The 15,006-nt window shown below is 39.1% G+C and overlaps 1 protein-coding gene across 5 annotated transcripts in view; it reads left to right on the plus strand.

Annotated features, from left to right (window-relative positions):
- Positions 1-15,006, plus strand: part of ncoa1 (nuclear receptor coactivator 1) — a 103,260-nt gene that overhangs the window by 21,650 nt on the left and 66,604 nt on the right. The window lies entirely within an intron of this gene.

Below are 15,006 nucleotides of genomic sequence, written 5' to 3' on the forward strand. Positions count from 1 at the left end.
TTTAGTTAGTTCACAGGAAGCAAAGTGATTGCAGAAAACTTTTAAAAGTTTTCCACAGAACATCTAATCTTTTCAAGCTTCTACCTTTATTGATGGGTTTTCATACCTCAGTATGGTAAGAAGATTGTTTGATGACGAATTAGTTTCTGGAGTTTTCCATGGGTAGCTGCATAGATCACCCTCACTAATTTCAGATGCACATCCAGCGTTTTTGTTCTATAAGCAGACCTGAAATATGACAGACATTTCTCAGTTCAGAAAAGCGTTTCAGGTTTTACTGCCAGTGAGCTTTCAAGGCGTAGTTTCGTGTTTTACTTGCATAGTTTTTCTCTTTTTGTCTTATTTTGTTTTTTGGTTACTGTCTGTCTGATTGCATTGATTACTTTCATGTACGTTAACCATATTTCGATACTCTCTCGCTGGTCATTGTTTTGTTTTTTTGCTTCATGATATCTCAATCATGGTGCGTAAGGTTAACTAGTTATCTAACTCACTGCTAACATCTAAAATTGCTAACTTCTAAATCCACTGAACCTCATAGCTATAGCTAGAGCTGGGCGATAGAACGATAACGATATGTATCGCGATATAACTTTTACTCGATAGAGAAAGAAACCGCGATAGACCTCGCCGCTCTTGTCCTCTTTAAAAAAAAAAAAAAAAAAAAAAAAAAGGTCAGCCAATCCAAATTAAGTAGCGCAGAGCCGAACCAATCACAGCCGCAGCGTCACGTCGCGTGACTTGTTACGTACAGCACAAGTGCCAAGCCGCACCTGTGTTTGTTTGGGAAGCAGCCAGCGGGTAATGGAGCCAGCGCGTAATGGAGGAAATGAGTGTGCCGACTAGAAAAATCAACCGAGCGTGACCGAAGAGAAAACAGATGATGGTTCCAATGCCGGAGAGATTGTCGAACGGAAGAGCCATAGAAGTTCCGTAGTGTGAAGGTATTTCGGCTATTTCAAGTCTGACAAAAAACAGAGTAGCGTGCACTGTAAATGTGCCGAAAGCAAGTCTGGAAATACAATAAACTGGTGCATGCGTCACACTGTGCGCCACGTTATTGTTTCGGTGAAATGAATTTCTACAATACTGTTACTGTTAATTCTACTCTCTGCAGTGTTTAAATGCTTACATATACACACAGTTACTGTCCCTCCACACATACGACTCGGTTCTGCTTCTATGCCCCAGCTTTGTTTACTTTTTCCCACCGAGGCTTCTAGACTTCTGATTGGCCAACATTTCCGCACGGTTAGGAATCTAGCGCCACCTGCTGCTTTGGCATGTTCATAGCAGCGTTTTCCTTCATTTCTGCCTTTATGTGTGGACGGGATTATTTTTTAAAACGAAAACGGAAAATCTCAGTTTTCAAAAATACCCGTGTACGTGTGGACGTAGCCTCAGTCTCTGACTGAAAGCGCTAATTCTTCATTCGGCTTTTGTCAGACTAAAGTAACTGTTAAAACTGTTTGAAAAGCTCAGCTATACAACAAGGAGAGATTGAGAATTTCCTTTTAGTACATCTACCCTGTTGAACTTATTATGGGAAATAAATATTTAAATAAAAACAAGCTGCTGATTATTTCACATTTTACTTGTGAGCAACGGCACATTTAAATCTTACAAATATAGTTATTTGGCTTATATCGTGATATGAAAAAATCTCATATCGCCCAGCTCTAGCTGTAGCTGTAGCTGAAAGGTTTTTCAACCATTTTTAAAAATTCGCATTGGACCTTAGTGCTAAATAAGTTTGAAATAAAGTCCCCAATTATTTCTCTCTCTCTATCCACTGTGCGTTCAGATATGTACCAACACATCTCTGCTCGTCCATCTGTGCAACTCAGTTAGCGTTACAGCAGATTGATAGTGCAACAGTAATTGAGCGGATACATTCAATTACCCGCAGCCCCACACACCTCAGTCCCCATGCCAGTCTAAGCTGCCCGGGTTAACAACTTTTCTGGAAGAAAACCTGTATATTAATCACATATTTGTAACAAAGTACTTGGTAAATAAAATATTTGCTGTTGTAGTTGCAGTGTATGAGTTCTTGCATTTTATTGATCACCCTGACTGTTCACCACTTATATTTTTTGTTAAAATGTAAGCACTATTGCAATGTTATAAGAATACAGATTGAAATGGGCATAACCCACCTATCAATTATATAATATGCTTGCTTCTACACGTTTTTTTTTCTGTCTTGATAGTAGGGCTGGGCGATATGACCCAAAATTCATATCTCGATATTTTTTAGCTGGATGGCGATATAAGATATATATCTTGATATATATTTTTAAAGACATAAAGTAAGAACAAAAAGAGAGTTCTTAGTCAAAGCTGTGTCCCAGATGTCACACAGGCACTTTTATTAACATAGAGCAGATGTACATAAAATTTACTCAAAAATAAATTATGAGCATTTATTAAATAATAATGCTCCATAAATAAAAGAAAACAATGTTGTTTTTGTGCATAGCAAAAAGCTCACAATTGTGCAGTCAAAATGTAAACTAAAAGACGCTGAGCACAATAACAAAGACAGATTTCACAGCTGCTCTGTTCCCAACTTGTACTGCGTAACTGACAGCCTGGAGTTTGAAATCCGCTTCACAACCACGTCTCTTAACAGGTGCCATTTATGGTCCTTATACACAGTGGGGTAATATTACGTTGAAGCACAGTACGTATCACTCCGCGAGGCTCAGCCGTAATGCTCCGACAATCCATCAAGCGGTGCAGCTCCGTAGCTTACCAAAGTTGTACTAAAACATTTTTTGACAGATTGCTGAGCGCCGTGTACCACATAAAATCGGTTCGCGGCCATCAAGCACAACCAGAATTCATACATAAGGCGCGCTGTCAACTTTTGAGAAAATGAAAGGATTTTAGTCCGTGCAGCACCTCTGGGCTGCATGGCGTTAGCGTGGTTAGCTCGTTAGCGTGGTTAGCTAGCTAACACGTTGACGCCGTCCAGCCCCACGCACGGGGTGATGCGCAGTAACTCGTTAATGGAGATTTGCCGTGTCCATCTTGTCGCTTCCTGCAGGTGAAGCGATGGGGGAGGAGGGGGAGTTGTGTTCAGTGAAGGAGAGGCGAGGCGGAGTAACGTTGCGTAAAGACGAAAGTGGACGAAAGAGAGGCAAACTTGCGGCTCCACAAGTATAATTATAACGTAACATAGACTATATCGATATAAAGGATATTGTCACATCTTATATCTCGTATAAAAATATATCGATATTTTTTAAAAACTCGATATATCGCCCAGCTCTACTTGATAGTTCTGTTTTGTCACTCATTGGTCTTTAAATGGAGTCAGTTCTGCATATTGGCTCTACCTGTTATTAAAATATGTATCCAGCCAGCTTTGTTCTCTTCCTTTTTGCCCACCTTCCATTACGTTTCTCCCTTTTGTCCCATTCAGCTGAAATGCAGGTCACTGAGGTGTGGTTCTAATCTCAGGTTAACCTGCCAGTGCCATAGCATTTTGCATGCACTTGATGGATAAATGGTGTGTGTGAAAAGGGAGAAAACGAGTTTGGTGACAAAGCCAGAGATGACTGCAGTGAGCAGTACCTACAAAAAAGGCAACACTGGACTGATAGCAGTGAAGAAAGTACCACTCGCTGTGTGATGCAGGGCATGTTTTTCAGTAGTGATTACTCACAAATCCCAGCTTAAAGACAGTTTGTGAGTATGTACTCTCTGTACACTATAACTTTTAAGACTATTGAAAAGTAAATTATATTAGAAGTAGGGCTGAAAGTGCCTTCTTTTAATGTCAGCAGACAATGATTTGGGGAATTGCTGATGGTCAGAGTGACTTCATTTGGGTTATTGATTAACACGTTTAGCTTGTTTCCCTATTGCTTCTTATTATTTATCACTAAATTAATTTAGGATTTAGAAAATGTAAATGACACTGACATATCATTTCAGAATGTGGGAAGTCAGTTGTTGGCTGTCCAGCGGTTGATTTGAAATGAGAGTGCAGTTGTAGTTGATGTCCTCTTCTCAGCTTTTTGCCTCCCTTTGTGTGTTTTTGACTGTGAAAAACTCTACTCACTGTTATGTGAGATTTATACTTGTGCATTAAATTTACATCCTCAAAAGGTCATAACCAAACTCTGTTTTAGGACTGGACAATTAATTGGAAATGAATTAGATCTCTTATCAACATAATCTGGCCCGTGTCGGTTGTGAGTTATGCTGGTTGAAAACTGTGGCATGCAGCAAGGTGACAATAGAAGAAGAGATCCAGACAGTGATGGGTTTGCACATTTGGTTTTCACAACTACTACTTCTGTTTATCGAAAGTTGGACTATTCTGCAGATGTTAAAAATGATTTTTTTCTGTTCAGACACTTGAGATGTAAACATGTCAGGATCAGATTGCTTTGTATGGGGTCCATTTAAAATTCATAGTTCATTAATTGTAATTGAGGTAAAATGTTCAGTTGATTTTGATTTGAGATCATACCGCCCTAATCCTACATGCGGTGTAACTTGGATGTAAACTGAAATGTACCTCCTTGGAAATCTAGCGAAATTGCGTCGATGCAGCCTACAACGACTGTGATTGGTATCATGGTTTTCTCCAGTGCACTTCCATCTAGTTCTTCCCTGCTGCCATCTGTTGCATTGACTTAAAGGAAGAAACACCACAAAACTACTGTTTTAGTGGCAAAATTGCAAATTAACTCAAACATACCACACAGTATAGTATAAGCATAAATGCTGGTAATGGTGTTACCCACTTGCAAGTAAGCTGTGTCTTTATTCAGTGCAGAAATGTTAATGTGACGTGAAGGTTGACGTTCTGAGTTGAAGACAGTTGCTATGTTTTTAGTGCACTTTAAATTATTTTTTGATTAATACATATAAGGAAAACAAGTTTTCCATCTTAACATTGTTTATCTTCAGTTGCTCAAATGATGCATTCTTATTGTACTAAAGGAAATTAAAAATTTCCTACTGCCTATTATCAGTTTCATTGGAAGCACTTTGAACTGCTAAGCTGCACAAAAGATGCTATACCAATTAAGTTTGATTTTGATATCCTGTACAGGGCTCACAAAATCTTCCAGTCGGGCTACCAAAATCTATCGCTGCCCTGCCCGTCGGACTATCATAGGAAGGAAAATTACATGTCAATGCTTTTGCATTCTTTCAGAAATGTAGCTGGGTAATTATGTCATTGGCATCGGTGAGCCACTGTCAATATGTGACATATTGAAATCGCGTTTGAATTTGCGCTTGTTTTTTGCTTTCACTTTGCAATCGCGCGAACTGTGTATAGAGAGCGACAGCACTGATCTGTGAGTGATGATAATTTGTGCACCAATTCCTCTGACATCGTCTTATCAATCATTAGCTTACTATGCAAACATGACAAGTGAAATCTCCCGCAGCAAGCTTAAACATGTGAGAGGTTGATCGCGCAGAGAATCGCTGAGCTTATGTGAGTGCGTGTGTAAAAGCAGCAGGATATATATTTTAGTTCTGCTGAGCCAAATAAGACAGGTCAGGGTGAAGAAGTGACAGCCAAAGAAAAGCTTACCACAAAATGGAAAAGTTATGACAAATCAGACTATAAGGCAAAAAGAAAGTGCAGCTTTATGGTTTCATGGACAAAAGAATTTCTGCGGCTGCAATATGACGAGCTAAATAACCAGGGCTGCACATAAGTGGTCCGCAGGTGCGCATTCGCTGTCAAAATAAAAAACGCGCACAAGATAAGAAGTTGCAACGCGTGTATGCGTACATAAGATTTTCTGGAGGACAGACATTTGTTTAGAACTCTTAAAGATGTCAAAGAAGCTCCTTTAACCCTTCTTAGGCCCTGGGACCATTTTTGGTCCCTTTAGTTTTTCAGTTACAAGCCATTTGCACTGTGTTGAATGGAATATAGCCAAATTCTCTAAAAAAAAGTTTGGCATAATTTCATTTCAAAATTCAAGTCTGACTTCCTTAAGCAATTACTTTGGTGTTCCTCCACCTCCAAAGAAATGTCAGGAGTCCGAACCACAAAAGAAGCACGTATTCTCGGTAAAGTGGTTGCAGGAGGTGAGCTGGCTTCAAACAAATGATGAACGCACAGAGATGTGGTGCGGAATGTGCCGTGAAAATCCCACTCTAGCAGACAAAAACAGCGCTTTTTATATGTACGCAAACGCACATTGCAACTTTTTATCTGGTGCGCGTCTTTTATTTTGACAGCGAATGCGCACATGCGGACCACTTATGTGCACCTGTGTAAATAACATAATGTTCTGCCGGGTGTGTTGTTGGTTTTCCCTCGATTTCTGAGTCGACAAGCGCCTTTGTTACTGGGACCAGTAATTTTAAGAAAGGCCCCCATTAGAACCCATGAGAAATGCAAGAAATGCATTATTGCTCAGTCTGCAATATCTTTCCTGGAACAAACACCAATTGCAAATAACATACTAAAAATAAACCTGAAAAATCTCTTTAGTACTTGCAAAGACTGAACTACCACTGGCAAAATTTAGCAGTCTTTGCAAACTCTCTCTTACCCGTGACTTCAGTGGAAATTTCAAATTCAGGATCTGACACAGACTGATTCATGTCCTACACAGTTCTTACAAGTTCATAGAAATTTCTGTTTAATTAGAACAGTGGTTCTTAACCTGGGTTCGATCGAACCCTAGGGGTTCGGTGAGTTAGTCTCAGGGGTTCGGCAGAGCCTCCACTGTGACATGCACGGCTCATTTTGTGCACCAGTAAAAAACATATCTATGTCTTGAATTTGAAAAAAATCACGTTTTATTTTTCACTAAAGAGGGGTTCAGTGAATGCACATAGGAAACTGGTGGGGTTCGGTACCTCCAACAAGGTTAAGAACCACTGAATTAGAACCAAATATTTGAGTTGATGATTGTAATTTTTATACAATGTTGTAATTTGTGTTTCAACAATTTTTTGATTAATGTTTTGTTTCCGTTACAATATTATACTTTAATGTATTGTAACGGAAACAAAACATCAATCAAAAAATTGCTCTCTTTTTTTATTCAGGCTACTTAAATTTATTTTGGGCTACCAAAAATTGAAGAGTCCCTGCCCGAAGGGCTACCAGGGACTTTGAAATTTTGCGAGCCCTGCGGTACCTCTCCAGCTCCACTAGCTAAGACTGAGCAAAGATTCCCCTGATGGTCATATTTCTGTGGTTTGTTTTCAGATGGTCAGTAGTGAGTGTGCATGTGTGCACACAAACTCCAATGTCAAGTGTCATGTTTACCCAAACATGTTAATAGATAAGACAAGACCCACTGAATTTCCTGTCAACAAGAAGCATCATTATGGAGCACACAAAACTGACCTACTTAACTCAACCACAGTTGGCTGACTGTTGAAGCCTGGTGTGCTGTCATGTTTAGAAAACATGACCTGCATTTTGGCAGTATTTCAAAAAGTAGGAAAAAAGGTAAACCTGTTCAGTTGGAGGGTGGCTTTTCAGGAACCAGTTTGTAGTCAGTTAAAACTGTACTTTACAGTTTCTGCCTATGCTCATGTTGTGCATCTAGAAAGCACCATTGTTTTTAAAAGGGAAAAGTCACGGGCTAACGAGAGCCAGCAACATTTTGATCACTCAAATCAAACCTAATTTATTTAAAAGCTCCAGCTTAATCATATTTAGCTGCAAATAATTTGATTATTAAATAATCCAATAATCAATTTGTAAAGAGTCAGGAATAGAATGCTTAATTTGAGAGAACTTGTGCAGTTGTGCAACCACAAATGCGCACACCTCAAAGTCTAGACTAGATAATAATTGGCATAGTGGTTTGAAAGTGACTAAAATACTGTGCATGTTTAAAGTACTTGCATTTTTTTCTTAATTTGTAAAAATTTTGAACAAATGATAAAAAATAAAAAGATTACAAGACATCCATATGTATATACGCATGTATACACTTTAGGGCTGCCACAAACGATTATTTTGATAGTCGACTAGTCACCGATTATTTTTGCGATTAGTCGACTAATCAGATCATCATCCATTGGACGTAAAACTACAGCTTATTGCACCAGCAGCATCTGCTCTTATATAACTATCATTAGCTTACAGCTTTAAGTGTTTAAGGTATGTGCTCACTAAAAGTAAAGACAAGATGATAGTTTGTTAAATTTTAATGAAATTTGCAGATTGTTTCGGTGAAGTTTAATAAACTCCTTGCTATCTAAAATATAACAGGACACTGGAGTATATTCTGGAGCATCTCACACTTCTGATAATCAGTTGTCTGCTTGACGTTTATTCAGCTGTGTAAAAACTATAACTTTAATCTCAGACAAACTGATTTACTCAGGAACAAATAAAATACTAAAAAAAAAGCCAAACAATAACATTTTAAGTTATCTAAGTGACTCATATATATTTAACCTGAGTAGCGAAAGACGGCGGTGGGTTTGAAAACGATTTGCGGGGAGTCCGGTGTTCTCACGGTGCTAGTGAGCCTAGCCCCCGGCTCGCTAACGAGCTAGTGGGTAACAGATGTCTCCGAAAACGTCGGAGCGCTTTTGAAAATATGTGGTGTCCTGATAAACTGAGCCGATATTTGAGGTTTACACAGCTACATTCTCGCCTGAAAATATGTTAAACGTTTATTTTGTGACCCAGAAAGAATAATAAGAGTAACATTAAAACTAACTAGCTGCCGCCATTGTTGCAAACTGTGCTGGGCCGCGCTATGAATTCTGGGACACAGCTGCTTTTTCTTCTTCTTCGGGGTTTAACGGCAGCTGACATCCTTGTACATGCAATGCTGCCATCTTCTGTTTCAGTCCGTTATTACACTCTTAAATCCTGCTACTTATTCCTCCGTCTTTTGTGATCTTACAAAGCTTCAAACGACGCGTCGACTATTAAATCAGTCGTCGACGATTTTGATAGTCGACGTAATCGTGACTAGTCGACAAATCGTGGCAGCCCTAATACACTTATATACAAATGCCTATACACACACATGCACATGGACATAATACATGTATACATATACACATGCATACATTATCCAACAAGATAAAAACAACCAAAACTAAATAACTACGACAGAATAGACCCTGTTTCAAAGTGATCCAAAACCTGTGAAAATTGCTAGGTCTTCAGGTTTGATTGAAGAGGAGGTGATCTTTATAAATGAAGGAAGACTGTTCCAGGGTCTTGGAGCAGCAATGGAAAAAGCCTTGTCACCTTTAGATTCTGAACGTATCATTATTTGAAAATAATAGTGGGTTACCTTAGTAATGCTTTTGTAATAAAGAAGGTACAGTTTCTGTGCTAAAGGGGTCTAATACCTTGATTTCTACATGCCTCATCATATCAAGACCCACCCTCAGAGTGCAGGCTTCCTTGTGCTTCTTCTGTAAGTAGAATTGGAGGAAGAGTTTTCAGTTATCAGACCTCCCTTTTGTAGAATTTGGTTCGTGTTCTGATTCAGGAGAAAGACACCATCCCCTCTATTACTCTTATTTTAAACTTCTCTTTTGTATAAGTTACAATTAGGACTGGATCAGGTGAGCCTGAGCTGTCCCTCAGTAATGCTGCTGATTGTTTAAACTGCTGTGGGGCTTTCTGTGTTTGGTGTTTCTGGGTACTTTTTTGCCCCTTCTCTTTCTTCTCACCAACCAGTCATGGAAGATGGCTTTGCCTCGCTGAGCCTGGCTCTACTGGAGGTCTCTTCCTATTAAAAGTGAGTTCTTCCTTCCAACTATTGCCAAGTATTTGCTCTCGGCTTCTCTCAGATGTTGTAGGATCTTCACTTCAAGATAAAAAGCACCTTAATTGTTCTTGCTTGTAGTCAGTTTTTTTTCCCTCTGTAACATCAGCAGTATTTCTAAGCCAGAAATCAACAATCACCAATTAGTCAGCCTGGTTTTCTTATGGGTGCGATTGCTGGCATGATTTCATTGTTACACAATGGAATTAGAGCTGGGCGATATGAGATTTTTTCATATCACGATATGTTTTTTTCATTTCAGTCGATAACGATATCTATCACGATATAAGCCAAATAACTATATTTGTAAGATTTAAATGTGCCGTTGCTCACAAGTAAAATGTGAAATAATCAGCAGCTTGTTTTTAAATATTTATTTCCCATAATAAGTTCAACAGGGTAGATGTACTTAAGGAACATGAGACTTTTTCAGCTAAATAAAGGCAAATATTGCAAACTACACAAAAGGCAGCCGCTAAAGCGTTTAAGTTTCAAAATAGAACAAACGAAACAGACTAAATTGTCAATTCCACTTAGAAGCAAAATATTAATTCTAAAAATAAATCTTAGTTTGTTTTACAGAAGAACAGACAAAACTGACTAACTTTTGTCAATATCAAATAAACTGAGAACTAAAAGGAAATTCTCAATCTCTCCTTGTTGTATAGCTGAGCTTTTCAAACAGTTTTAACAGTTACTTTAGTCTGACAAAAGCCGAATGACGAATTAGCGCTTCCAGTCAGAGACTGAGGCTACGTCCACACGTACACGGGTATTTTTGAAAACGGAGATTTTCCGTTTTCGTTTTGAAAAATAATCCCGTCCACACATAAAGGCAGAAATGAAGGAAAACGCTGCTATGAACATGCCAAAGCAGCAGGTGGCGCTAGATTCCTAACCGTGCCGAAATATTGGCCAATCAGAAGTCTAGAAGCCTCGGTGGGAAAAAGTAAACAAAGCTGGGGCATAGAAGCAGAACCGAGTCGTATGTGTGGAGGGACAGTAACTGTGTGTATATGTAAGCATTTAAACACTGCAGAGAGTAGAATTAACAGTAACAGTATTGTAGAAATTCATTTCACCGAAACAATAACGCGGCGCACAGTGTGACGCATGCACCAGTTTATTGTATTTCCAGGCTTGCTTTCGGCACAATTTACAGTGCACGCTACTCTGTTTTTTGTCAGACTTGAAATAGCCGAAATACCTTCACACTACGGAACTTCTATGGCTCTTCCATTCGACAATCTCTCCGGCATTGGAACCATCATCTGTTTTCTCTTCGGTCACGCTCGGTTGATTTTTCTAGTCGGCACACTCATTTCCTCCATTACGCGCTGGCTCCATTACCCGCTAGCTGCTTCCCAAACAAACACAGGTGCGGCTTGGCACTTGTGCTGTACGTAACAAGTCACGCGACGTAACGCTGCGGCTGTGATTGGTTCGGCTCTGCGCTACTGAATTTGGATCGGCTGACCTTTTTTTTTTTTTTTTTTTTTTAAGAGGACAAGAGCGGCGAGGTCTATCGCGGTTTCTTTCTCTATCGAGTAAAAGTTATATCGCGATACATATCGTTATTGTTCTATCGCCCAGCTCTAAATGGAATGCAAGATCAGACATCACAATTATTCTGTTATGTAATGATTCTCATTTAATTCATAAAATGCTCCAAATTTGAACTCCTCCTCGACCCTCTGGTATAAGCAGGCTGACCTTTTGGCATCTGATGACTATCTGACCATCACGTAGTCATTGTAGTTATTTAGAAGCGTTGGTAGATGAGGCAGAAAGGCTGGCACACTGTTCCAAAACAAGCCTACTGGTCCACCAAAGCCAAGGCTGCTGGTTCACCAGACTTAAAGAAATCAAGGACTGTGTGAAATATAGCCTTCATGTGTTTTGATAAAGTAGTTTGTCATAATACTTTATTGTAGGAAAAGAGTTTGATTTGTTGGTTACCTGCACTAGATGGGACAAGGTTTTGGCTTCTTGAGCAAGTTAAAATGTGCTTTTGAAGGTCCCTTTATTATGTCTACACTTGAAGTCAGTGTGAAGGTGAAGGGCAGACATCCGCTATGACGCTAGACAGCTCTTGTTTCCAGATGCATATTCATAACGGTATTGATAAGTTTTTGTTAAAATCCTCCTATAAGCTGGCACTTTCTTTTTAGTCTTTGGCATGCTAGCCATTAAAATCCATATTTGAAAATCAATGTTCATTGGATAAGGAGATTTTCATTCATGTTTTAAGGCTCCTCATTCAGTGCAGTCTTTCTGTGTAAAATATACAAGAGTTTTATAAATGCCAATTTAGCAACATCTGCAGCCAATCAGAAAAGTGCAAATTAAGGAAAATCTTGAGGAATTTAACAGAAGTTAAAAGCTATTTTTAACAAGATAAACGAGAAATGAACTACACAGATTAAAACTTTATAGCAGAGAATTACAATAAGAAAATAACTGCCCTGAGTTCATAGTTGAACACCTCTGCATGCTGAGACCCAGTATCGCCTTAATAACATCAGTGATTCTTGCCTGAGGATGAGGATTATTGACACTGTTAACATTAACTTTACTCACTTTTTTCTTTTTTCTTCTACCTGTTATTATCTAAGCGAGGAAGCAGCCAGTTACGTTTTACCTAACAGCCTAGGTTTGCTTGTCGTCACATCTTTGAAGCCCGTCTGTGAATGCTAGGAAGAGTTTCTAAGCAGAAGAAGGGAGAGAACAAGGTTCTGGTTTGGATATTGTCCTATGTCTGCAGTGCTTCTGGCCAGTCATTTTGCACCAGTACAACCACTGTGCTGAAAATGATTAGATTGCTGTAAATTTCCTGCTTAAAGAGAGCTAGAATCTACTGGAATCAATTAAATCCCACACTGAAATCCAGGCTACGCTCAGTACACACAGACTTGCTAAAGATTTATCTCAGGGTTTTCCCAACAGAAGAGGTTTACGTCAGAGTCAAAAGAAAGTTATATTTTTTTAATCCAGTTTTTTGATTAGGGGTTTATATACTGATATACGAACAATGCTTTTCTTTGTAAGATGGTTAGAAGTACCAGGAAATGTTCTTCATCAGATAAGGTAATGCAGACTCATTACATTCAATGTACACGGACCAGCCTTGCTGATGAGGGTAGTCCCCCCCCCCCCAAAGACCCATTATAAGCCTGGAAAAACCTTGTGTATGCAAATTTTATTTATCTTTTTTGTTAAGTAACCCAGATGAAGTGAGGATCAAATAAAGTTGACGTTGAAGCTCTGTTTTCTCTCTTCATTGTTCTCCCTTGAATATGGGTATGTACCTGTTAACTCGCCTTCTATTTTGCTGTTCCAGTGACGAGCTGTAATTCACACCTGTAAAATGCTATCTGATCAAACTCTAAATAGACACTGAAAAGCCTGAGACAGGAGAGGTCTCATGCAAAGCATTTAGAAGGCTTTTGACTTGACTTCGACTTGCTTGTTCGAAAATTTCTTGCAGCACTGCAAGGAGCCAGATTAAGAGGACTAGTCAATCAGCTGGTGTGTTTGGGCCTGGCAACAATCATGTGTTATCTGATCTTTACATAAAATGCGTGTTGTGTAGCACATACAACAAGGAAACTGTTTCTAACGTCTAAAATCAGCACACTGCTGCCTTTTTACGCAGAGCTTTGTTGCCGCACAGACTCTGGCTGCAGATTGATTCAGCTTGATACTGCGTTTGATCCCCATAGTCAGGAAAATCACTCATAATGCCCGAGCAGCTCGTTCTCCAGACTGAGACACTGATCTGCTGTTGCACAGAGTGGGGTCTGCTGAGGAGCAGAACCACCCAGTGAATCAGATCCAGATAGTCGTTCAAATCCAGCCAATACTGACAAAACTTGAGACTCTTCCAAACACGAGTGTTTGTAACTTTCCACGTTTTATTGTTCAGTATTTGAAGAGAAAACTCTGAAATGCAATTCTTGCACTAAGGTGCCCTCCTTGACTAAACAGGAAACAATAAAAAATTTATTATCGGGCAACTTCCAGCAATTATAAAAGCATGATCATCAAGATAAAACTCTTTGCTGTGATGCTGTTGTTTTGCCTTGTGATATAAATCTACCACACCTCTTCCCTTTAAACCAGTGTATTAAGCTTAAATCAGGAGTTTTAAAGTGTGCCTGACTAGTAAAGCCATTTAATAACATCTTATAATGTCTTATAATAAGTGCAAATCCAACAATAGATCTCAGTGTTTCTGCATAGTGCCATTAGATGTGTATTAAAGACAAGTCAATCTGCAAGGGACCTTAACCTATGGAGTAATTTGGAATCAAAAATATAAATTGTACTTTTCCAATCAAATGTTTTGGTGGACCAGTGTTGGCCCCGGGTCATCAGACTGGTTAATTTGAGCCTACTTTATAGATACATATGTCTGTTTGCAAATCTGCTGGCCTGGGACAGGAAGATGTTCCTAAGCCAGCCAAGAGATGTAATCCTTCTAGCATGAGACCCTGAGTCTGGGAGGGGCGTCATCTCTGTAGAGCACAACACCCAAAAAGCCAAACTGGGGAGGCATTCTACTCAGATTCCTGTACATTGACTCAAAGTCAATACAGTCAATAAATCATTCATTTAATTACAAAGTTGGTTGTCAGTAAAACTAACAAGAAATCAGAGAAAAGGACAGAAAAATAATATAGATCATTGTTCCACTGAAATACAGCTATAGCAGTGTCTCAGACCTGGTGCATGTGATAATAAATATACAAGTACTTGATAGTGACCGAATGTTGTCTATAGATGGTGATACTGGCGACATTGAACTTCTGATGGTCTACATGCTTTTGTACTTGCCTCAGTCTGACCTCAATTATAGCAAGAATCATAATTGCTTCTTCTTCTTTCCTCTCTTTTTTTGGTCAGTACTGGACTAACAGTTGTTTTGACATGATGATTCGAGTGTTGCATTTATGGAACTTTTGGATTCCTTGAACCCAACATGTTTCCAAACAGACTCCTTGGTTTTGCTGGTCCTGTTGACCAGAGGTTCTCTTTCTGTCATCTTATTTTGAGCTAAACTAAACTTGTGGAGTGAGTTTGGGCTTTTGGGGAGGGTGGAAAGTGCTATAAAGGAAATGAAGTCAAACACATACCATATGTTTCATGTTTTATTTTCCTTTTTTTTTTTAATTTAGGAAAGTCCCATTTTCTTTTAAGTATTCCTTTAATGCATCACGTTTCCAAAATGAGCTGATGTTAAATAATCTCAATATAG

The sequence above is a fragment of the Mchenga conophoros genome, linkage group LG15, assembly GCF_057382185.1.
Source record: "Mchenga conophoros isolate Kocher_MC1m ecotype Shallow Benthic linkage group LG15, M_conophoros_male_GT1.1, whole genome shotgun sequence".
NCBI classification, from domain to species: Eukaryota; Metazoa; Chordata; class Actinopteri; order Cichliformes; family Cichlidae; genus Mchenga; species Mchenga conophoros.